The sequence below is a fragment of the Ochotona princeps genome, chromosome 18 (genome assembly GCF_030435755.1).
Source record: "Ochotona princeps isolate mOchPri1 chromosome 18, mOchPri1.hap1, whole genome shotgun sequence".
NCBI lineage: Eukaryota > Metazoa > Chordata > Mammalia > Lagomorpha > Ochotonidae > Ochotona > Ochotona princeps.
This window is the reverse complement of record NC_080849.1, coordinates 40,087,355-40,113,342: the sequence shown is the minus strand read 5'-3', so window position 1 is coordinate 40,113,342 and position 25,988 is coordinate 40,087,355.

Below are 25,988 nucleotides of genomic sequence, written 5' to 3'. Positions count from 1 at the left end.
GGAGTTTGTAGATTTGCATGTGAGAATGCCTGACCACTTTCTAACTTGTCCTCAACTGCCAAATACACATTTTCAGCTGATTACCCCATACTCACTCTGGTTGGCAATTTCCCTAGAAAATTTTTAGCTTGTTACGTGGAAGTTTGGAAAATGGATTTTGTTGATGTGATTACAGTTAATTAGGCATCATCTGAAATAGTCATCAGCTTATACTTGACCATAGCAATCCTGGCTGATGATTGATTAGCACAGGTGTTTCATTAATATCAAAGACAAGCACTTATGTTTTTCAAAGGTTGATGGAAGAGCTTTTAAATTCAGTTTGCACCATTTCACATTCCCATCAACCGCATTCAAGAGAGGGTTCCAGCTTCTCCATATGCTCATCTACTCTTGCTGATTCTCTCTCTCTCTTCTCTCTCTCCATCTCTCTTTGATAATAGCTATCATAACAGGTATAAGGCAGTATTACAACATACAGGATTATTTCTAAGTAAGTAGGGATATATTTTAAGGAAGAAAGTAACTTGTGATTATGAATCTTTTGCATTAGTATACTAGCATATTTATAAGCGTGAATTGGAAATTTTACAAGGCTTTCTAAAGAGTCAGGAGTCAGTGCATATTTTGAATCCTGGCTATACTCCAGCAGCTGTTTGATGCCGGACATGTCCTGTAACTCTCACTGCCTCAGTTTTCTTGTCTGCAAAATGGAACTGTAAATAAATGATGAGAAGTTGTGTATATCACTCTTCTTTTGGGATACAGATGCCACTCAGCTTATGATGAGGTTGCGTAATTCCAATAGTCTTGGGGTGGAAATCTGTGCGTGGAAAATTCACTAAATGTGAACCTCACAACTAGTTGAGTCCCAGCCTCTCAAGAGAGGAGCAGGTGCTATGCTGCCTGTCCAAGAGAAGTCCCAAACAAAAAATCGTAATTTTACTGAATGCAAATCACTTCTATACCACCAAAAAAGTATAAAGATTACGTTGATGCAAGTTGGGCACCATTCGTATTGCAGAGCAAGCACCCGACTGAAGAAGCATTGGTTTTTATATTATAGCTCATAAATGTAGAAAGAATGACTGAATTAGCAAATCATCAAATGATTTCACCAATTACTCCTGATGAAATCATGGTGCCAGGCAAAAATCTTCAGTGGCCATCAATGCACTAAATAAAATGTGTGTGAGCTTTGAATTGTTCAGAATAAACACTTTGGAACTCACTAGTCATCCTTCTTTAACATAAGGATTTATTCATTTTTATTGGAAAGTCAGATTTACTGACAGAAGGTGAGACAGAGGGTAAGATCTTCTGTCTGCTGATTCACTCCCGGAGGGGCCACAATAGCCATAGCCAAGCTGGTCTGAAGCTAGGAACTAGAAGCCTCCTTAGGGTCTCCCACATGAGTACAGGGTCATAAGGCCTTGGGCTTTACTCAATCACCCTTCCAGACCACAAGCCGGGACCTGGATGGAAACTAGAGCAGGTGGGACATGAACTGGCATCCACATGGGATCCTAGCACATGCAAGGTGAGGACCTCAGCAATTAGGCCTCTGTGCCAGGCCCTCACTGGCCAATCTTAAAACTGCATAACGTGGGAAAGGAACACAGTCTATGCATATTGATAGTATGAAACATACACCATCAAGTACATAGCACTAGTTGTCAAATTTTGAGCCAATTCTGATCAAGCTCTATCTACCAGTACCAGGTTAAGGATGTACAGAGGACAGAGGAAGGTGTTAAATGACACAATGATGATGCAGTTGGTCGAATACTAAAAAGGGAGTTCCCATAGCAAAGATTACTCAGATTCTTCCGCAAATAAATGGCATTGCAAAGTGAGAGGGAAGGGACCGGCATAGCAGCATAGCAAGGTAACCCTCTACCTGCGGAATCAGCATCCCATATGGGTGCTAAAACATATATCAGCTGCTCCACTTCCGATCCAGCTCCCCGCATGTGGCCTGATTCAAGTCTTTGGGACTTTGCACCCACATAGGAAACCTGGAAGAAGCTCCTGGCTTGGATGGACTCAGTTTGGGCCACTGCAACCATTTGGGAAATGAACCAGTGGATGGAAAATTCCATTTCTCTGTAAAATCTATCTTTCAGACAAAAATAAATATAAAAAGTAAGAGGGAAATGAAAGAGCTTCCTTAAAAGACTAACTGGGCCTGGTGCGGTAGCCTAGTGGCTAAAGTCCTCACCTCACACACACCAGGATCTCATATGGGAGCCAGTTCATGTCCTGGTGACCCCCACTTCCCATCCAGCTCCCTGCTTGTGGTCTGGGAAAGCAGTCAAGGATGGTCCAAAGCCTTGGGACTCTGCACCCACGTGGGAGATCTGGAAGAGACTCTTGGCTCCTGGCTTCAGATTGGCTCAGCTCCAGCTGCTGCAGCCACTTGGGGAGTGAATCAGCAGATGGAAGATCTTCCTCTCTGTCTCTCCTCATCTCTGTATCTGACTTTCCAATAAAAAAAATTTTTTTTTAAGAGAGACTAACTATGCAACATTTGTGTGTTTAGGATCCTGAATCAAACAACTCAATCAAAGAAAGGCATTTTGGAGAAAACTGAAGACTGGCTGGGATGAAGATAATGTTAGCAAGTTGTTGGTAATTTTGTTAAGTGTGATGATATTGAGATATGGTTAAGCAAAGAAAATCCTCATTCATTAAAAAAATGAACCAAAATGCCACAAGGTCTGGAAATTGTTTTTAGAAGACTCCAGTACAAAGTAAATGCACATGCGTGGTGTGTCTGTGAGTGCTGGAGGGGGCAACCAGTTGAAGGAGAATGACAAATTGCTGAGGATGTTTGGAACTGGGCGGCACTCAAAGGGGCATTACTACCCTCATCTCCCTATTTTTGTATGCTTGAGAGTTCCCATGAGAGAAAACATTCTTACGCCAAAGGGAGGAGATACTAAAAGGGAGGATTTGTAGGTGAAGATTTGTATGAAATTTCAAAACAGAACCTAGGAAATGGGTCTTGGAACTTCAGTGGTTATTTCTTACACCTGCAGCACCAAAAGACATCAGGTTACTATCGACTGCCATCAGGGATGAATTGAGGTGACTGAAAGAGCTGATAAGATCATTACCATTGATGAATCAGACTCTGAAAAGGAGATGAACTAATTTACAGCCCCTGTTCTCTCATCTCCAGGTATGAGCAGCTGAGCCCTGCTCCAGCTGGGGTTGTTCTCCTAAAGGGTATCACCCCCCGCCCCCCCCCCCGCCCCCCCGCCGCTGCAAGGCTAGTATTTTCTAGTGATCACTCTAGTTTGCTTCTCTAAACCTGTTTCTCATGCAAAGAATGCCTTTTTCTGGACATTTCCAGAAACTGAAAATCAGAGCTGTGAGCTTACTTGCCTGCTCAGTTTTAACACAGATTCTCTTTCGAGTTCCCTTCACCCCAACATCCCCTAGAGAATGGCTCTGAGCTCAACACTAGCAGCATTTCCCAGGTGACTTGCTTGGACCAAGAAGGGTTAAGCTTAACGGGAAACAGATCAAGGTACACGATCCTGACCTTCTCTCGCAGCCTTTGGCTGTGTTTAATTTCATTGTTCTGAGTTAGACTTCGCCATTAAATCTCAACATAGAGTTGCTTTTTTCAAACACCAGTCTGCAGGACACTGCTTTTTTCTCTTTGATGTGTTGGTTGGGTTTCTTTTTATCCTTCTATTCTACTTTCCCTTTAAATTTCACCATTTTAAGCTCAACCCTCCACTCTCAGAAGTAAAATCAGTTTTTTTGGGGGGGGGGAATGGAGGAACTGGAGAAAGGTTCAAGGTTCTAAGAACTCCCGGTGGCAGCCATAGATAAATGAACTTGCACTCCCTGCTGCCATTCAGCAAGCCGTTTACAGACAGAGCTGTTTTAAACCCATTAAAAACTGCCATTCATCTGACTTGCCATCTGCTTTCTGCTTCTGAACCCGTCTAGGGTGAGAGCTCAGAGCTCGCTCTCTGTAGCCAGCTTCCTCCTAGCTCTCCAGTGACACTCAGGGAGACTCTTATGGGAAGAAGGCAATTTGTTTTAGCTGAATGACCACATGGCTAACTACACACGGCAATTACACAAAGCAAATGTATCAACTTCTGCCACAGGAGGCTGGAGTTCCCTTTCTGGTCATTAATAATGAACGTTCTTCAGTAAGTAGGGAAACATTTACCAAATAAAATGGCCTATTACAGATGATCCTCCCCACGCCCCCCGCCGCTGAGAAGCCTCTTGGTCACCGAGGAAAGAGGGAAGCCGATGAGGTTGGCGTTGCTGTGTGACCTTGCCTGTTCGTTCTCGAAGCATCTCGGAACCAGCAGAAGAAGGGACCTGTTGGCTCTTCGTGCAGAAATGTCTAGTCAGAAAAGAAGTGGACTGGTCTTCTCTACATTGAAAGTCCATTGCTTCCTTTCCTGGCAGCTGCATAATTGGGAATGCCGCGAAATAAAAATGAGGAGGAAGTAAATTAGAGCCGGGAAGTGTCAAGTTGATCTACTGCCACTTTGGTTGCAGGGGAGTGAACGGGGTGCAGCCGAGTGCTCAGCAAATTCAGATTCTTCCTGAGTCCCGTCTCACCACGTCACCCACCACTTAAAGCGCTCGTCCCGCATGCTCCTGGAACTCTGGGATGCTCTGTGGCTCCCATTTCCCTTACCACTTGGACCATAACTTAGTCTACAGTTACACACATAAAGTGCTCTTTTGCAGCCATTTTAAAAAAAGAGCAAAGTCCCTCGAAAAGTGCTGATGTTTCAATGCTTCTCGTTCATGCTCTGTTTAGACGCAACAGGCCTCCCACCACATTCAAAGCCCTTGCAATGTTCACAGGTCTGAGCCATCTTGCTCACACACGGGGCGTTATTACAACAAATATGAAGCTCGCTCACACACATGTACAGTCACACTTAGGATAGGTGGCCATTCCTCATTAGTGCTTGGCACCTTCTCGAGGTGACCGTGGGCTGCTCTTCCTTCTCAGATAGATGTATCTAGGTGTGGAATGACCAAATCCAAAGCCTTGAGGCTGAGATTGGGCCTTTTCTGAACTTGGCGAAAGATGGCATGGTGAGATAGTAGTGATCAAATACAACCATTAATAATAGCATGATGAAACCTGTGGCTTCCCAGCTGGCTCAGAACTTCACCTGGACCTGGTATTTTACTAGGCTCTATGAAGAATCTGATTTACACATTCATACTTCTGTGAACTAAATGCATGGATGCAACCCTTACAATAAACCACAAGGGATGGGCTGATGAGAACCAACTTGGCGGCTATGCACTGTTGTTGAACTTCAGAGAACATTTAAAACTTTTGAAATGCGGTCAAGTTTTAAAGAATTGTGGCATGAAACAAATATGCAATGAGAGGTAATCGTGCACAGCAATGAACTGTGGGCTTAATTCATTTCATCCTGGGCCTGCTGCTCAACAGGAAATTAAAAACCTTGGGCAGTTGGCGCACCGAGTGACAGATGCCAACAGCATTGAAGAGAACTTGGCTGAGGGGCACCCAGCCCAGTCTTGGGCAGGAGGAAAAAACTTCCCAGAGGACTTATATCAAGTGAAAATGACAGAAATCAACCAGTGGGGCAGGCACTGTGGTATAGTGGGTAAAGCAGCGGTCTGCAGCATCGCATCCCCTATGGCCGCTGGATTATGTCCTGGCTGCACCACTTCTGATACAGGTCCCTGCTAATTCGCCTGTGAAAGTAGTGGAAGATGACCCAAGTACTTGGGCCCCTGTACTGATGTGAGAGACCCAGAAGAAACTCCTGGCTCCTGGTTTCAGACTGGCCAGGACTGGCCATTGCAGCCATTTGAGGGTGAACCAGGTAATGGAAGACCCCCCCGCCCCGCCCTCTTTCCATTTCTCTGTAACCCTGCCTTTCAACTAAACAAATTTCAAAAATTAAAAAAAGAAGAAGAAGAAAGAAAGAAATCAACTAGGAAAGGAATGGAGCTGAATAAGGACACAAACACTACTGTTTTAAAGTTGCACAAGAAAAAATAAACACAGACCATAAGTAAGACCAAATTGCTTATTGGTTTAAACTACATGTACCTTGGTGAAAGCCACCCTACCACCCCTCTAGACAGAGTTCTCTTGAAAGAAGAGGAAAGGAAGGAAGAGTAGGAGAGAGAAAGGAAGGTGTAGATGGACTAGTCAGATTTTGTGGTGAATATTCAACTTGATGGGAGAACTTGAGGGAAACATTACCAAAGGAAGCAAATAGGGATTGACTCCTGTCTTTTTTTTTTTTTAAGATTTTTTATTGGAAAGGCAAATAAACAGAGAAAAGGAGAGACAGAAAGATCTTCCATCTAGTGGTTCACTCCCCAAGTAGCTACAGCAGTTGGAGCTGAGTCGATGCCAGGATCCAGGAGCTTCTTCCAGGTCTCCCACATGAGTGCTGGATCCCAAGGCTTTGAGTCATCCTCAACTGCTTTCCCAGACCACAAGCAGGGAGTTGCATGGGAAGTGGAGCAGGAAAGGCTGTGAAGATGAGGGCAGACTGTCTCCCACAGAAGCCAATGTCTTGTTGAGTCACCTGACATTGGAAGAAGAATCCAAAATGTGACAGAAACCTTCAGGGGAACAAGACATGTTAAGATTCCCTAAAGGAATTCCAGAGACAAGTACTAACTCAGAAACCTCATTCACTAACTGCAATTAAACAGTCTCTGATTTACTCCTTCCTCTTGCTCCAGCAAGAGAGAAGCAACAAGGAGACCATAAAGGATCAGAACAACAACAGAGGAAAAGACTGGAGAAAGAATTGGGGAAAATCCAGCCATCTAACACTGGGACAAGTTGAAGATCTGGACAGGATAAAACGGTGACACCTGAATCATGCAGTGGTACGACAGCAGGAAAAGGAAAGAAATGAACACATTAACAATAGTTTTGAAAGGAAAATAAAGAGACCATTTTTGAAAAATACAGAAGGAAGAGAAATATTCTTGGTTACAAATGTTTTGCCCTCATACAGCACTGGAAGAAGGCACGAGGTATGTGACAAAAGCCCCAACATACAGCAAAACTTATTGTCCTAGTGAAATTCCTTTCAACAGTTGCCTGGCAATCTCCTTTCAAAGTGTTGTTTATTTATATAATTCCTAATTTTTGTTTTTTAAATATGCTGGAAGGTGTTGCTGTGGTTGAATAGGTTAAGTTGTGTTGTCACTGGGATCCCAATTAAACATCAGTTTGAGTCTGGGCTGCTCCACTTACAATCTGACTCCCTGCTAAAATGCAACTGGGAAAGCAGAAGAAAGTAGAAAAGTACCAAGACATTTCCCCCAGGCTGTCTCTTTGTCCAACCTCATCTCTCTGTAACTTTTCTTTACAAAAAAGTATATCTTTTTTTAAAAAAAAAAAAAGACTACTTAAGGAGAAAAGATAATGTGCTGACAGCTTTGAAATGTAAAGGCCTCTGATAACAAAAACATTACAAACAAAGGCAAAAGCACGTAACAGACGTGTAAAATGCACGCAACATTTAGAAACCAACAGAGAAGTAATATTCAGAACATTTAAGAAACTCGTTCAAATAGTTGAGGAAAATAAAATCTAAAGGGAAAATAGACAAAGGGTAGATACGACAAGGAAGCTAATTTTGAAGAGAAAAATAAGATATCCAAAAAACATATGAATTGATAATCAAACTCATTCATTTTTGAAAACAGATGAAATAACAAAGTATGTGATTTGCTTCTCGAAGGACAAAGTGGTAATAGATCCCTCTATTCCTCTTGCCATGTCCAGTTGAACTCCCTAGACATCAAGCATATGGCAATGGGAGTAAACTGAAAGTAAGCAAGAAGAGGGCAGGCCAACTAGAGATGTTGAGGCCCCAGACACAACAGGACACCGAGTTTCTTATTTTATTTCTCATGTATCCTAGTCTGAGTTCCAACTTTGGCTCCCCACCCTCCCTTGCAATGACCATCAGGGTCGCTCCAGAGCCCCTCTCTCACCCAAAAAATAGATCAGATAGACAGAGACCAATGAGGAAAGCTTAGAACAGGCAGGAAACAGTCAGTTTGGGTTCACATATACCTTACTAGGTAGGACACAAAGATTAGTTACTCCTCACTAAGGTATTGGAGATTTCTCTGCACAACCCCCGCAAAACTGTTCTATGCCTCAATTGTTAACATATGGCTTGTTAGAGTTATAACCCTGTTTGGACTATCCTAAATTTCGCATAGTTCAGTTGAAATTACCCTTGAATACTTTAAGCTGCTAAATATAAAGATGAAAATAGACAGGAGACAGCTGAATAGTACCCTATAGCCATTTTAAGGTGTATTGCAGCCAGTTGTGTATAAACTAAAATTGAAATGTCAATCAGGTAGTCACAGGATGTGGTTAAAAACTTGCATTTTCTAACATATTGGTCACTCAACACCATGTTAATTAACTTCATAATGTTGTAAATTGTTGTTGATGTTATCTTGTGGCTTTTAATTGATCGGGATGATATTCAGCCAGGCTCTACTTTCAGACCAGGGATGGTCTACCAAGGAAACTGTTGATTTTATCTGGACAATAAGAGGCTGGACTCCATGCATAGCACATGCTCTCAATGAAGGAGTCATGACTGGATATGAACTGTACTACTGAAACAATGTGGAGGAATCCAACATGGGGGGAGGGCGTGAGGAGGGGTTGGGGAAATCCCAGAGCCTATGAAACTGTGTGATAAAACGAAATTAAAAATCTGTACTGTCCCCTTTTAAAACTTGATTCTGAGTGATCTTTAACTGGGGTGCAGGTCAGTTGCTGACACTGAGGGCAGGGCTTGGTCCACTGGGTATTTACGGGACTTCCACTACACACTGCGGGATGCTGACCACTCCAGCACTGCAGTCACATCCACTGTACTTATGATTCCACTGCACCTGAGGTGCTGACGATTCGCAATGCGCCCTTGACCTGAAAAAAATAAGTAGGAAAAATGAGGGAGAAGGAGCAAGCAACACCTGCCTTCTCTGAGGAGTAGGGATGGCATTTCTGGCCCCTGGGTGTGATCTGCTGAAAGGCCCAAGTTCTGGTTCCAAAGCCTCGCTGGTCTGTAATGAGTTTCATTTACCCTTTGGCCATGTGGAGTGTTGTGTGTTTTCCCCACTTAGCAAATGGCAAGCTTCGTGGCCTGACCTCTCGTACACAGCAGAAAATGAGAGCTCTGAAAGGTCTTTGACCCCAGTCCAAACCCATCCAGCTGACAGGGCGGGGCAGGGTGAGTGACGCTGCTGCTCACTTGAGTGGCATCCGGACAGCTCGTGCAGGTCATGGGGACAGAATTCCATCAATGTAATCTCAGACCTCAGGGCTGCTTCTAAATGCCCTGGGAGAAGTGATTCTCACTGCCAAGTTCACCTCCTAGGGCAGCAGGTTTTATCTCAGGACCACAGGGAAGGGGACAAAGTTTGAAAATGCAAGTCAATTCCATGATGCAATTATATACATATATTTATATATATAATGGGAATATTTAATATTATATATAATAAATATATACGTAATGGGAAACTGTCTACAGATTTCACTCACGAAGACAAATAACCAAATTGCAAATCTTTTTGAGAGCAGCAGCACACTTTTCACAAAAGTGCTGATATGAGAAATAGTGCTCTAAAATTTAGAAAGCTTAATTCTAGATGGAACATTCAACGTGTGGACGCTTCGAGATCGGAAGTACAGGCTCTGGAGCCAGACTGTCTGGGTTCAAATCCTGGCTCTACTGTCTCTATAACCTTGGCAAGTTGCCTTCAACTCGTTCAACCTGTGTTTCCTCACTTGTGAAGTGAAGATGTAGTAATAGGACCTCGGTATAAGATGTCTTGGGAATCAAGCAATATCATTTATAATAGGTAGAAAAGAGTTGGACGCATAGGAAGTGTTCAATGATTTAAGTGTTATTACTAAACAACACTCTTTGATGTCCTTTTTTCCCCCCCTTGTTCTGGAAAATCTAGTAATTTCAAGTTCTTGGAACTTCAAGATCTTCTAATGTTTGGTGCTTCTCAAAACAGATTTTACTACAGTTCTAATAAATTTATAAAGACAGAAAAAAAATCGTCAGGAACAGTTGTGGTGACACAGCATGTTTCCTGTACTTCCTTATATTTTTTAAATCGTATAAATTTTATTTTTGATAATTTTTACCTAATTGGTTAGGGTGGGAAGGGCCAAGGGCTACAGGAAAGTGGGTGAGACCACCATTTCCACATTCTCTTTTTCCCTTCCTGTATCTGGGGGGAGGGGAGAGATAAGGAGAGAAGCCACATCCAGCCTCCCAACCATCCCAGTGTCCCCGATGTGGATCGTGCTCCGAGCACACTGCTCAAGTGGTTTTGATAATTCAACAGCTCAATATTGCTGTAGATTTTGCCACTCTAATCGCGATGAAACTCCAGACTCACTGGCTGACAGAGTCCGCCGTTCGCCTAGGTATTCAATGCCAACACTTGGCTGGGATAGCTGATCAATTTGTTCTGCCCTCCATCCTCTGTTATGATACCAAATATCATCTGCAGGCTCCAGTGTACTGTCAAATCCTCTATGTGCATCTGGATATGCTGTCTACTGCTCTATCTAAGCCACTGAGGAGGCTCAGCTCTGACACACACATGCACCTATGGTCAAACCATGGAACCTGTAATTTCCTCCATGGTTGCGGTTCTGAGTCCAGCGGTTCAATTGGAGGGAGTTCCCAAAGAAACTTCATCTGGGGTGATCCCAGACCTGATTCTTGTATGTGCATACCAGTACATGGTCTGGCACAGTCTATTGCCCAAATTGGCCTATGCACACACTGTTAGTTTCAATTGCTGGGTCAGTTATCTCCAGTCCTGTCTTCTATGCAAACGAGTGGGGTTTGCAGTCCAGCCAGATCCTGCCCACTGCACACTCGGCCCCCACGCAAACCAGTGGGAGCTGCAGCCTAGTCGGAGCGACCCACAAAAACCCCACCAGGCCTGCCTCCTGCCCTGGTTCCCGTGCTCGCCAGTATGTATAGCAGACTGATTCTGTCTCTCCCACATCCCATTCAGCTGTTATACATGTCAATGGGCAATGAAGCCTACCTAGTTCAATTCAACGAGCCCCACTATCCAGCCCACACATATGCTGGTGGGTGCTGCTCTCTACCCATGCCTGTCCCAGTCCTGGTTCTCATGCTCACCAATGGGAGTGGCAACCCAAGAGGGACGTGTCCACTTTTTCCTACTATGCCTCCCACTCCCTTGCACTCTCCAGGTGGTACTACAGTTTAGCTTGGCAGAGTTTTCTCGCTGCAAGCTGATGCTACTAGCTGATGCTGCAGCAAAGCCCAACCAACCCTTACCCACTGTGGCTTATGCATGTACCATAGGTACAGTCTATCCAGGCTGGTTTGTCTCTGATTCAGTTTACATGCAGGCCAACAGGTATTGTAGCCCTACCTGGCCTGGTCTGCCCCAATCCCAGCTCTCATGCCCACCAGTGGGAATAGTGGCCTAGCAGGGTAGCTCCCTGCAGCGCCCCCCATTGGGTTTACCCATTCTTCCTGGGTCTTACGTGTGCTGATTGGGAGCTGTGGCCCAGTCTGGTATGGTCTGCCTCACCTCGGCATTTGCCAGTGGGTGCTGTAGCCTGGCCTGGACTGGTCCGTCCCCAGTTCCAGCTCATGCTGGTGGGGACTACAGCCTAGCGCAGCCCAGCCAGTCCCCAATTCCAGCCCTCATGCAGACTGGCTGGTATTGTGGCCCAACTTGGCATGACCCACACACCATTCTGGCTCTCAGATTTGCCAGTGTGTGACATGAACTGGCCCAGCCTGGCTTAACCCAGGCCTGAGCCATAAACTGGCCTGGTCTGGGCTATTCCTTTACTTGGTTCTTGCACTCACCTGCAGGGACTATGTTGCCCAGGCTCCTCCATCAGATCTTGCGTATACCAGTGGGTCCATGGGCCAACTCTACTTAGTCCACCTCCTGTCCTGGCAGGAACAGTGGCCTTTCCTGACTGGCCCTCACCCATTCTTGTTCTTACTGTTGGATGTTTCAGCCCAGCCAAGACTCGTCCATACCCAGACATGGTTCATACATGGCTCGTAGGAGCAGAGACCTAGCCCAGTCTATTCTGTATCTACCCTGGTCTTCCTGAGCACCAGATGGTGCTGGGGTCTAGCTCAACTCGGAGCACCCAGCCCCAGTCCACACTTGTGCCTAGGACACTTCAGCCATAAACAGCCATATCTAGACCAGAACGCAGCCCCCACTCTGGCCACCATGCTTGTCAATGGGAACCACAACCCTGCCAGGGCATCCCCTTAGCTTCCCAACCAGACCTGTTCCAAGCCACAGATATCATGAATAGCAGTGGTTGCTCTGACCTAGGTTGGCATAGCCCCCTCACCTGTCTTGGCCTTTGCCTTTGGATGCTGTAGCCTAGCCTGGCCTGGCCCAGCAGGCCCCCAGTTTCAACTCTTGCTGGCGGATGCTGCGACTTGGCCCTGCTAAGTCTCCTCTCATCCCTAGCTCATGCAAACTAGTAGGCGTGGCAGCCTAGCTTGGCATGACCTGCACTCCATCCTGGTTTCTGCAGTTGCCAGTGGGCAATGATTTGCTCTGTCCCATCCAGTCCACCCCCTTCCAAAACCAACTCACATACATACCAATGGATGGAGCTACCCTGCCCAGCCTGCCCAACACCCAGACCTGGACCGTGTGCTCATCAGCAGGAGCTATGACCCACCAGGGGAGTTTCCCAGGTTTCCCCGATCAGGATACTCTCAGACCCAGAGCACACATGCCAGCAGGTGCTTGGCCTTTACCCAACATGGCCTGCTCCATTGGTCCTTGCCTTTGTATGAGCTGGTATGGCCTGTTCCACACTCTGTTTTAGGGTGCTCATATGGGCACTGCAGCCTGGACCTGCCCACTTGTTCCCAAACCCAGTTCTGGTGAGTATCGGTGAGTTCCATGGTCACATCTAGCTCAGCCCTTCACCAAACCAACTCTCAAGCTAACCAGTAGGACTTGTAGTTCCATAAGTTTGGGACCAAATATCCCCAACAGAATCCAACTATGAACCTGGTTCTTTTGCGTACTAGTTGGTGTCATGGCCCAGTCTAATGTGACCCATCCCTTGATCCAACACTCACTGTCAGGTACTGAGGTCCAGCCCTGCCAGACAGCCCCCAGCCATAGTTCACATGTGTGCTGGCTTGTGGTGGTTAGCCATGTTTCATGCTAACAAGCCAAACCCACGATTTCCATGTGGGCTGGTGTATCAGTCTGACCCATAAAGATCTTTAGGTCTCTCCCCTCCAAACCACCAGGTCTCAGTCCCTTCACTTAGCTGCAAGTACAGAAGCCCTATCATTGGGTGTTGCTCAGGATTCATTCCTAACCTACATGTACAGTGGCTTTGTCCATGGATATCCCGAGGCAGTAATTCAATACCTCCAAGACGGGTAGCCAACTGGTGGCCAGTGGGTGAAAGCCACAAGCCCAGGACCCTTCCCCCACCTATTAGTGGTGGATGGGCAGCCACAATCCCCAGCAGAAAGCCACAGCCATGTGGCTGGGGGATTCAAACACCTATGTCACTGCTCAGACTTACTTAGAGTCCAAGCACCAACATGACGAGAGTGGACAGAGCCATGAGCCTCAGAATGCCCAGAGCTGCCAGAGATCCACACCCAGCACAGTCACTTGGATGGAGGAAATTCTTGGATCTTGTGCTTGGACTAGCCGAGGACCCTCTCCAAGCCTAGCAGTAGTGGATGGAGAGCTAGGATCCCCAGCAGGAAGCCTAGACCAACATAGGTACCCCCAACCACAGCCACGTGGCTAGGTGAATCCAGACACCCGTGCTGCTACTAGGCTTACCTGGACTCCGCCTGCTTCCTCATACTTATGAGGAATAAATGTTTGAACAAAAAAATATTTAATTCAACCACTGTTCAATAGATACCACTAGCTGTCTATCCAACATGCAACCTCTAATCTCTATTCCTTTCCTAATGGATCCTTGATCACACTCTGTCATATATTTTGGGAGAAACTTAACTATGGGGGGCGGTTGAATCCTTTGTACCTTAACCAAAGGTAATTTTTCATTTTTTATGCCAATTATTGCTTTAGAAATGGACATGTAACATGCTAGGAACTCACTGGGGAACTTCTATTTTCTTCATTTCCTAAGAGACACAGAGGAGGAGATGTTATTTCTCTCCTTTGTCATTCTCATCTTTGTCTGTGACACTTGGAACTATTGGTGCCATTTTTTTTAAATTATTTTTTTTTTTAGTGGAAATTCAGATTTACAGAGAAGTAGAAACAGAGAGAAAGATCTTAATCCACTGGTTCGCTCCCCATTTGAATGCAACAGCCGGAGCTGAGCTGATCTGAAACCAGGAGACAGGAGCTTCTTCCAGGTCTCCCAAGCTGGTGCATGGTCCAAAGGCTTTGGACCATCTTCTACTGCTTTTCTAGGTCACAGGCAGGGAGCTGGATGAGAAGTGGAGCAGCTAGGACACAAACCAGCACCCATATGGGATCCTGGCACATGCAATGTGAGGACTTTTGCCACTAGGCTATTGCACTGGGCCCTATTGGTGCCATCTTCAAGCCATGAGGTTAACACAGATGAGAGCAAAGCTGACACACTGAGGGCAAGGTTTTGTGGAAGGGTATAATGAACTTCAGTTCATGAGGACACACTGAGAAACTGATCGTTCCAACATAAAATCCATGCTACCCCAGGATTTATTCTTATGTGAGGTGCTTGAAACCAGTTTGAGTTTGAATCTTCTGTTTTCATAGCAGAATAACAAAGCCCACATTAAAATAACTTAAATTTGGAAAAGTCAGAAATGTCTCTTTTATGAGTATAACATCACAATTTCTCTCAACAAGCTCCTCCATTCGCACAAGCACTAAATCTCATTTGTACATTATCTATCTATCTATCTATCTATCTATCTATATATATATATATTTTATATATATATAAAATCTGAATCCAAAAGCTTCTCTCTACCTTTGTCACTGGAACCCAGAACATCATCCTATCCTCTGTTCCAGCTTCATAGCCAACCTACCTGCCTCAGTGCTTGCCCCTACAGTCTGTTCTTAAAAAAAATGTCCAAACCACTTCCCATTAATTTGATTGATATATGAAGTGAAATACAGGCCATTGAGTACACTGAGTAAAATTCACTGAGTACAGGTTGAAGGCACAAAATCCTTTCAAATAATCTAGCATATCCATGAGTTAGAATTATGTAAGCCTTCATGTGAATAAATAATTAACTTAAGGTCAAAAAACACATTTGAGATCATTAATGAAAATTGATTCTCAGGTCCAATTGCAATGGCTCAATTCGTGACTCCTCTCCCTTCAAGAACCAGGATTCCCATATGGGCATCAGTTTGCACCCTGGATGCTCCACTTCCCATCCAGCTCCTTGCTTGTGGCCTAGAAAAGCAGCAGAGGATGGCCCAAAGTGTTGAGTCCCTGAACTTGCATGGGAGACCTGGAAGGAGCTCCAAGCTTTGGTTTTTCTCAGCTCTAGCCATTGCAGCCATTTGGGGAGTGCAGCAGCAGATGGACGATCTTTCTCTGTCTCTCTTTCTCTGTATAACTCTGCCTTTTCATTCTCTTTTTTGGTAGAGCTGCGGATCTTGGTTGCACGACAGTATTACTGCACAGTCAGCTAGGGACTATTAAGTTTTCATTATTTTCCCCATCTGGGTCTTCTTCCTCTACATATTTTTGGTCATGATAAAGATTAGGTAGGAGATTTTTTGGGCAGGTGAGCTTGAAAGGTAGCAACTCCTCTAGTATGAGGAGCTAAAGGCGGCCTGAGAGAAGCTAGGCTTGCCTAGGTGGGAACACAGGTGAGGACTGCCTGAACCCTGTGGCCTAGAGTTCAGTCCACTCATTTCATGGATATCAGGGATCAACAGGAGGAGTGTGTTGGCAGTCAGCTAACTGCTTTTCCAGGAACATGGTAGAAACTGATTAAATATATATGCAATCACGTGAACTGATGGAGGGAACCTGGGGCGGGTGGGGTGGGGGCACATCTCCAACCATTAAAACAGAAACGCCAAAGGGGCTTACTAGTGGTCATGAAGGAAGCTCATCTTCTGGCATGAGCTCTCAGGAAAGAAGTCCCTGAAAGGAGGAACTATTTGTATTCCATTCAGATTTCATTTAACCTTTTCTTTGGGAAGCCTCAGTGAGCAAAGGCACATTTGTCAAGGCTTCAGGATGAATGAGGAAAGCTCTTGTGCATTAAAGTTGCAAATATTCAGGAGGATTTACTGGAAAGGCAGCCCTGGGCTGGGAGGAAGAAGGCATCTGCTCCTGCTGGGCTGGCAGTGGGGGTCTCAGCCATTACCACCTTCAGTGAGCCAGTTTCCTGACCATGTATAACCGGCCAATCGATTTATTTGGACATGAATTTCCCTAGGTGATTAGTCATTTTGTGTATTGTGGGTCAGAGTATTTATTTTTCCTAGTGCTTCTCAGAGTCTGTGACTTACAGGTCAAATAGCACAAAGTCATCTGAGAAGTTCAACTAGCACATTTCATGTCATTAACTAATACCATTAGGGCACATACAGTATCTCCTTGGGTCTAAAATGCTACTAGTAGTAGTACCATGGGTTTAATACACACAGCATTTTTCTTTGGGGGAAGAAAAGAATCAGAGCAATTAATCTTCCAACTTCAGAGAAGTATGACCTGTGCATTTTCTTGGTGTGCAGATGAACAAACCTGAGCCATGAAACACCAAGCAAGTGCTTATAGATCCTGTCAGGTTCCCAGGGACCTTGCATACAGCATCCATTCACCTCACTGGTGAACACGATGCTTCCAAGATTTTGGCTTCATCACTGAGACTTCACAGCCTTTGCAGGACTTCTCTATCTGGAGCTGGTCTAGGAGGCAACTTGCCCTGGGTTACAGCCCTGCAGCATGCTCAGGCTGGATACTGGTGGATGTCTGCTCACCTCTGCTGGTGCTGAACTTTCATATTTGGCTCTCAGTTCCCACCATTCTTTACAACATGCCCTCTGTTTTTCCTCCCTGCTATACTGAAGTTTTACCCAAGTTAAGCACTTTTCCTGTACTCCAGTTGAAGGAGGTCCTGGGTTTTCCAGTGTTTGGTACAGCATTCTAAAACACCATCATTTCAATAACCTTCATTGCTATAGCATTGCCAGATATTGAACTCTTCCTGGGTGGCTAGCACTGCTATGTTTAATAACTTCCCAATGAGCTCTCTGAGGCAAGTACTACAGGGTAACCTTAAAACGTTATAGGAGAAACAGAATTAACAACCAGCTTTATTTCCGTGCAAAGGCAAGTTGAAGTCCATGAATGATTTTTCCATAATATACATTTTCCATGAATTTTCTGGAGACTCCTTATATAATTATTATCAGCCTCTCTTACAAAGCAGAACAATGAAGTCTCCTGCTTGGGTCACTGGCTCATGTTGACTTAGTTAGAAAAGGAAGAGCCAAGACTCCACCCTGTCTGCCTGGCTGGAAGACAGACATAAGCTCACCAATAGCACTGTGTGCAGCCCCCTCGCCCCATTGACTGGCAGCCTCAGGATGTTGTATAGATAGTGGCTATGAGTGGGTTCTTTGGTTGGCTTAAGGAGAGGAAAGATTTGAGCAGGAATTCCAAGATCCTTACATGGGGAAGATTTCACAGACTGACACCTGCATGCTTTTCTTTGTATCTTACTTTCATCTTGAACAACTCTCAGATGGATCTGAGAGTCCAGCCAACCACTTTCTTCCCTTTTTAAAGGCTTTTTATTTGTAAGTCAGAGTTACAGAAAAAGAATCAGAGAGAGAATCTTCCATCCATGTGTTTATTCTGCAGGTGGCTGCAATGGCCAGGGCTGGGAAGGCTGAAGGACCGGGAGCTGGTCCCTCATATAGGTACAGGGGTTCCAATACTTTGGTCACCTTCTTCTGGTTTTCCAGGCATATTATCAGGGAACTGGACTTGGAAGTGAAACAGTAAGCACACATATGGGATGCGTGCATCAAAGACGGCAGCCTTACTGGCACTACAATGCCAGTCTCAGCCAACCATTTTTTTTTTGGCAGCCATTTTCTTAACCTCCTTGATTCCAATATCCTTCATCTGGACCCCATTTATAAATGCATTTATTTATTTGAAAGGTTGTTAATTGGAAGCATTAACTGGAAGCTGGATCACAAGCCCAGGGTAGCCAGGAACCACCAAGTATTCTGATATGGGATGTGGGTCTCTTCTGGTAGTTTTTCCCACTGTTCCACAACATCTACGTCCAGACTCCATTTTGGCCATCTGTTCTCTTGACTTTGCTTATTCCTAGAATTTCCAAGAGCTTTTCCACTTAAGAAATCACACATTTGAACGGCCACTTTCTCTTGGGTTCTGTCAGTATCCCCCTTCACTCATTCATACCACATGTCTTATTCTGCCTCAGTATGGTCCCAAGGTCTAGGCCAGCCTTTCACCCCAGGCCATTGTCATGCTGCTTCCTTTGACTGGCATAGAAATATCATCTCATTTGTCCTCTTCACAAGGCAGTGAGTTGGGGGCTATTGTCTCCAGGTCAGAAAAGGAAAATTGAACTTTGGAAACTTACCTACTCTCTGAAGTTGGCACCAGTAGTAAAAGAATGAATGGCAATAATCTGGGCAGCTGTAACAAAATATGATAGATTGGGTGGCCTCAATTACAGAAATTTCTGTTCTCACAGTTCTTGGCACTGAAAGCCCAAAATGAGGTCTGGCATCATGGCTTAATTGACCAATACCCTCACCCCCATCCCGCAAGCACAGGGATCCCATATGGGCTCCAATTTGCGTCCCAGTTATTCCACTTAGCATCTAACCCCCTACTTATGGCCACAGAAAGTAGTGGAGGATGGCCCAAGGTCCTTGGGACTCTGCATCTGCACAGAAGATCAGGAAGACACTCCTGGCTTTGGATTAGCTCAGCTCTGGCTATTGTGGTCATTTGGGGAGCAAAGCATCAGTCTGAAGATGTTTCTCTCTATCTCTCCTTGTCTTAGTAAATCTGCCTTTCCAATAAAATAAACAAATCTTTTTTAAAAAGTAAACACAGCCCAAGATGAAGGCACCAGCAGATCCCATGTATCATTTGGGTTAATTCCTCATACCTTCTTACTCATTGGCCTGTGCTTGGTATATGCATAAGGAGGAAGGGAGGGATGGGGAGGAGGAAGTGTAAGAAAAGGAAGAGAAGAGAGAGAGATCAAGAGCTTATAAGGTCACTGATTTCATCATGAGAGCCCCCATCCTTGTGACTTCATCAAGTCCCTAATTACCTCTCCAAGGTGCTATTTGCAAATTCCATCACATAGGGGTTCAAACCTCAACATATGAGAACTGTGTCTACAAGAAAAATCGTGTGTCTGATTTTCCTTACTTCTGAATTATCCGTTGAGACCATAACCATCTATAAGAAGACCTTTCTGACTTCTTTCTCTCAGTCAAGGCTGGCCTTAGTGCTTTTGTTTGGGCTCCCCTAGGATCCTGCGCCTTGACTTCACCCTCTCTACGGTATTTGGAAATGCCTAGGTCAAAATCTTGATGATTAAGGGCAGACACTGGAGGTTAATGCTCTACCTGTGGCACACACATCTTATATGGGCTTCAGTTTGTATTCCGCCTGGTCCACTTCAGATCTAGCTGCTTATTTATGGCCTGGGAAAACAGCAGAGGATGGCCCAAAGCCTTGGGACCAGTGTAAGATCTGGGGGAAGCTCCTGGGTCATGGCTTCAAATTGGCCCAACTCTGGCCATTGTGGCCATTTGGAGAATGAATCAACAGATGGAAGATTCTCTCTCTCTCTCTCTCTTTCTCTGTGTGTGTGTGTGTGTGCGCGCGTGCACACGTGTGCGTGTGTGTGCATGTTTCCTCTCTCTAACTCTGCTGCTCAAGTAATAATAATTACCCAAATCCCAAGGGCCAACTTGGACTTGTTATACGGGAGTCCTTTCAATACCTTTTCCCTTTCTCAGAGTAAAGGAACACATCTATGGCCCACTGGGCATTGAAAGCTTGTTCTGTCTGTCCTAGGACCACTGGACTGTCAAGAGCCACAAGAATTTTCCCTTCAAGACCTTTAGAAGCTCCCAATTCTGTGCTTTTAGGAAGCCTGAAATGCTTACCTTAGAAAACTCTACTTAGCCCTGTCAAACTATGTTACAAATGGAGGGTTTTATGCTACAGCAGAGAACCTAGAGTGTGAGGAAAAATGGATGTCTGTTTGTTTGATGTCAGATTCTGGCTTTTAGAGAAGTCTACCAGTAAACTTCAGTGATAGAGGCAGTGGATGGCAAACTCATCTCTTTCAAAGGTGTACAAAGTCTTCAGAGACTAAGTAATGGTACAAGAGACTGAGTTTGATCTTTTTTTTTCAAAGATTTATTTATTTTCACTACAAAGTCAGATATACAGAGAGGAGGAGAGACAGAGAGGAAGTTCTTCCGTCTGATGATTCACTCCCCAGGTGACTGCAACGGTTGGTGCTACGCCAATCCGAAGCCGGGAACCAGGAGCCTCTTCCAGGTCTCCCACGCGGGTGCAGGGTCCCAAAGCTTTGGGCCGTCCTCCACTGCTTTCCCAGGCCACAAGCAGGGAGCTGGATGGGAAGTGGAGCTGCTGGGATTAGAACCGGTGCCCATATGGGATCCCGGGGCATTCAAGGCGAGGACTTTAGCCGCTAGGCCACACCGCCGGGCCCCAAGAGACTGAGTTTAAGGGCTTGCCGTATGCATGTGTTTCTTTCTTAAAAGAATTGGCCATGGTTCGGTTGTGATAAAAACAGTACACAACACAAAATGTCAAGGCGAGGTTGCCTGTGCCTGTTAGGAACGCAGCACCCAACCAGCATACTTCCCACTGGGTTAGGTGAGGGTCGAGTGTGTGATGGGCAGAGCCGGGATGGACTGAAATACTCTTTGGTTCCGGTGGAGGTCGGGGCTGAGATAGAACCAACCCAGCGGTTGCAACCACCAGCTGATCGGGGTGACGGACTGAGGCAGACACTGTGCTTGCTAGTACATACAGGAACCTGATCTGGGAACACCTCAAAGTTTCTTTGGGGATCCCTAATCAAAATGGAGGAATCAGAACATTAACCAAGAAAAGATAGAAGATGGAGTAGATCAACCAACCACCTCAGCTATATGTTGACAGCGAAATACTGGACAAGGGGAGACTATATGATGGACTATGTCAATCAGTGGACTCTGCACCAGCCTCATTGTACCTGGATTGTTGCTGATGGTATGTTGGAGCTTTTAATTGGTCGGGATGATACTCTGCTGGCTGTGCCTTCAGACCAGAGGAAGTCTCCCTAAAAAGCTGTTGAACTTGACTGGACAATAGGATGCTGGACTCTATGTCTGGTATTAGCTTGCAATGAGGGAATCCCAAATGAACTTGAGCTGTGGTTATGCAACAAGGTGGAGGAATCCACCATGAGGGAGGGTTTGGGGAGGGGTGGGGAGAATCCCAGTACCTATGAAACTGTGTCACGTAATACAATACAATTAATGAATAAATTAGTTTAAAAAAAGAATTGGCCATGGATATGCTCAAAGGCATTGTTGATCTCTGCCTCTGGCCCTGGCCTGACCTCACCTGCTGGATTTTCTGGTGAAGCCTCTGAAACTCTATTCAGGAGGTGAGGTCATGACTGTTTGGCATTTGGGGTGGCGTTTATCCTCTGGTAGTGGCTTAAGTTTATCAGTAGGGTTAGCCTTTGCTCTTTGAGAAACCAGCTATTATCTCACCCACAATTTAGAATAATAAAAAGTCCATGGCAGAAAAACATGCAGTAAGTACAGATACTGGGCAGCCTAGCAAGAACCTGCTGTTTCTGTAGATGTGGGCACCAGTTAGAGCTCGCAACCTACCTTTTCTCCTTTTCTTTCTGGTATTTGCTTCAAGTTAAGACAGTTGCTGGCAAAAAGTTGAGAGTAGAGGAACACTGTTTTAATTGTTGCTTTGTGTGACCTGTGATGGAGACATTTGGGTTTAGGGATTCATTTGTTCTTGGGAACTATAACCACAGCAGGTAAAGGATGGACTGGCAGCTCAGGTCAGAAGTGGCTAAGCAGGTCCTGGTGGTCTCTACCAGGGGTCTCGCAAAGGGAAATGGAGTGGTAAATATATGATCGGCATCTATTTGGGGTGCCAGTGCTGCAGGCAAAGGAATAGCCTACTATACATCATCGCACCAGCACATCCATTCCCCCACCCCTTCCCTTACAGTACCATTTGACTCAGCTGGGCAACCTCATCTTCCAGGATTCTTAATACCATTGTAAAATATACCCCTTCAAGTTCTTTGCTTCCTTGTTTAAACAGAAGTTTGAGTTTTTCTTTTCCCTGCTCAGAGGACTTTGACAATATCACTCATAGAATCAGGACAGTCATTTTACTGAAGAACAAGTCATTCAGAGAATTTGGGGTGCCTTAACAGGTTCTGTCAGGACCCCAAGGGCTTGAGCAAGTTGGAGTGATGAGCTCACCAGCCCTGGTAACCCCCAGATCAGCCTCAGGATTGCCCATCACATGCTTTTGCCTCATCATTTTTGCATGGCTGAGAGTTCAAGAGGGAAATGAATCAATTCCATCACAGTATCACAGGACTCTCAAGAGAGATTTCTGAATATCTATTTGGTGTTCTTTCAGTTTCCAGCAAGGTCTAAGTAGGTCGGGATGCAGCAGAGGTCTGTTCAGTCTTCAGGATGCCAACTAACAGGGCCAGCCACGATTCATGGGCCTAATCAAGTAACACCCCTAAGCTAGGACTAGTGACCACACTCTCACAAATGCTCCTGCACTGCTCCTTCTTCTGCCAATATCTGCCTGCATCTAGGAAGCTGTGGTTTTTGAATGTTTCATAGCTCTTGTAACTTGTAGCTCTAGGAAAAGGTAGGAATGAGATCAGGCTTCTGCCAGTAGTCCTGGAAGGAAGCAACCAGTCCTCAGTGATGAGCTAGTTACTCATGATGTGAATTCATTGAGTAAATAAAGGCTGAATGATAGTGGGAAGACTTACTCATATACCGTAACAGACACTCACTGCCTGCTGGTCGCCTGGCCTCCTCTTCAAGCCCACATTATTCCCTGCTCTAAATGAGGTTAATGGGAATTAATACATATGTATTAGGAAAAGGAGTAGTCCATTGGGACATGGGCTAAGTATCGGTGCAGTACTCCTAGGTAGACAACAGGGGACTGGGGAGGCACTGAATAACAGTTGAGAGATGAATTACAGATAGGCTAGTCAATATCTTGCCGATTAAGCTTACTGTATTTCTGAATAAAGCATTTCTGAGAAAAACACTAGCATCTAAGCCGCTCTAACAATAGCATCTTGGTGGGTTATTTCATGAGGACAACTTCTTTATCCATCAACATTTTTACACAGACGCAATAACGCACACATGAAATACTTCTGAATGCTCCTGCAGGAAGAGAAGTCATTGAGGACAAGACCCGGTCATCCTATTAGGTGGTACCTGACGGATTTGTCCCTACAATGTGCAATGTGCTTGAGAGAGCTGTGCATTTCCACTGTCTCTCTGCACATCTCTATGCCTATCAGGGTTATCTCTGGTCTGTGCATTAATTATGTATCTAATACACATGTTGCGAAATATCTATCATGCATTATGAGTGCCTCAGACAGTGCCACTCCGTGGCTTATGTCACAGAGCTCTATCGAACAGGCTATATAAACAACCTCTCTCATTCATAGGCCTGTGTGATTGTCCTGATGAATTCATCTTTTTCAGAGCCTGTGTACACATGAGAGCAATGTTTTATCACCCTATAGATATATACACACACTCAATAGTCTCTGGTGCTAAAATAAATATTGTGACTCTGTGGAGAGAATGGCTTCGCTGAAGAACAGGAGGCATCAGATGGTGCTTATCAGCGGGGTAGATAGGAACGCGCCAGCTTGTAGCTTGGCTGTCTTGTTGTTTGGCATACCTCCCCTTCTCATCTAGCCCAGGAAAATGGTCTGTTCTCCATCAGATCAAAATCCTGCACAACAGTCTCACTCTGTATTGGACATATCTGTTGATTTAGTCAGCTGGTATAATTGACCAGAGCATTTACTCAGTCGGCTGCCATGTCTTGATCACTTAGCAGTGCATCCTGAGCACGATGGGAAACACCGAAGAACTGTGTTATATTACAGAGTGTAAGAATAAGTGCCTCAAGTTTGAAATTGTTGTGAGTTTTTTTGGTAGAAAGGCTTATCAGGCTTATTGAAGTATAATTCACATATTATATAATTCATCCCCTTAGAACACACACTTCAATGGTTTTTAGTGTATTCAAAGTTGAAAAAAAGCCTTAGAGTATTTTATCCTGAGAAGTGTATAATAATTAATAACTCCTCCCCATCTCCTTCTTCTTAAACTTATCATCTGCAGACAGCTACTAACATGTTGTATGTCTGTGGATTTACCTAATCTGGACGTTTCCTTAAGATGGTATTATACAATATGTGGTCTTTCATCTCTGATTTCTTTTACTGGCTAAAGAAAGATTCATGTGTGATGTAGCACGTATTAAGACTTGATTCCTTTTTTTCTTGCTGAATTACATGCTTGATGTATCAGTTACCTTTCGGTTATTGTCACAAAATACTTGAGGTGGATTAGCTGTAAAAGGAGAGAGATTTACGTGGGTTCATGGTTGGGAGGTTCATAGTCCAAGATCTGGGAGGAGGGGGTCATTGGTTCAGCTTCTGGTGATGGTATTATTGCTGCTGGAGTCTTGAGGTGGTGTAGGGTCACCAGGCGAGAGACAGGGAGTTAGAGTTGTCTGTGTTTGACTGTGCCAGTGAAATCTTTTATAAAGCCACCAGGATGCAATCATGAGGGTTCTTTTCAATGACCTAAAGTAATCTGTTTCCCAAAGATCTCACTTCTCCATGCTATGATCAGATTAAGTTTTCAACCTCTTAAAACTATTAACTTACTACCTGAGGATTTACTTTAATTTTTAAAATTTTTAATTGCTTGAAATGCAGGAGGAGAGGTTGGGTGAGAGAGAGGACTGTCCATCTCCTGCTTCACATCCCAGCTGGACTCAGTCTGAGTCTCTCAGGTATGCAGCAGACTCAAGCACTGCCCTCCAGAAAGTGTATGAGCACGAAGCTGGAACTGCACGCAGAACTAGAACTTGAACACAGGCATTTGAATATTGAATGCAGGCATTCAGAAGTCCATTTCTGATAAAAGTTAAACAAATGAGATACAAAAAACTCTCTCAATACAATCAAAAAATTATTTCGGACCAGTAGCATCATCCGTAAGAGCAAAACTATTGGGTAATGTCAAGAAACATGATTTAAATTATAGTATATCAAAGAACTATCAGTAGGCATTCATGACATAAATATAATACTAAGTATAGATGAGTTTCCTTATTAATGTATAGCTTTGTTTGAGGTCCCTAAATCTGAGAACAAATGCAACAATTGTTGAGTAGCTCATCCTGTACCTATTGGCCTATACTGTACCTATACAACAAAGGCTAAGCAACTGTAAAACCCTCTTCTAGCCTTAACCCATTGGCCTCTCTCCACTGTATGAGATGAGATAAAGAATTCATTTTAACTAAAGAGGTTTGTGTTGGCCATTTTTATCGAATGACTAGGGGTCCATGTTTTTCTTCCATGGAAAAAAGAGAATGGTCTTTAAATCAGGAAGCAGGATTTCAAAAGCCTCATTTGAAAACCTTGACATGGGTTCTCTGGTTAAAAAAAAAAGGTCAGGAACTAGTATCTGATTGACACCCCCAAAATGCAAAGATCAGGAGATCTGAGATAGCACAGCCAACAGAAGAAGCTGTTTGTAAAACATCAACTTTCCGGGACAAGGGG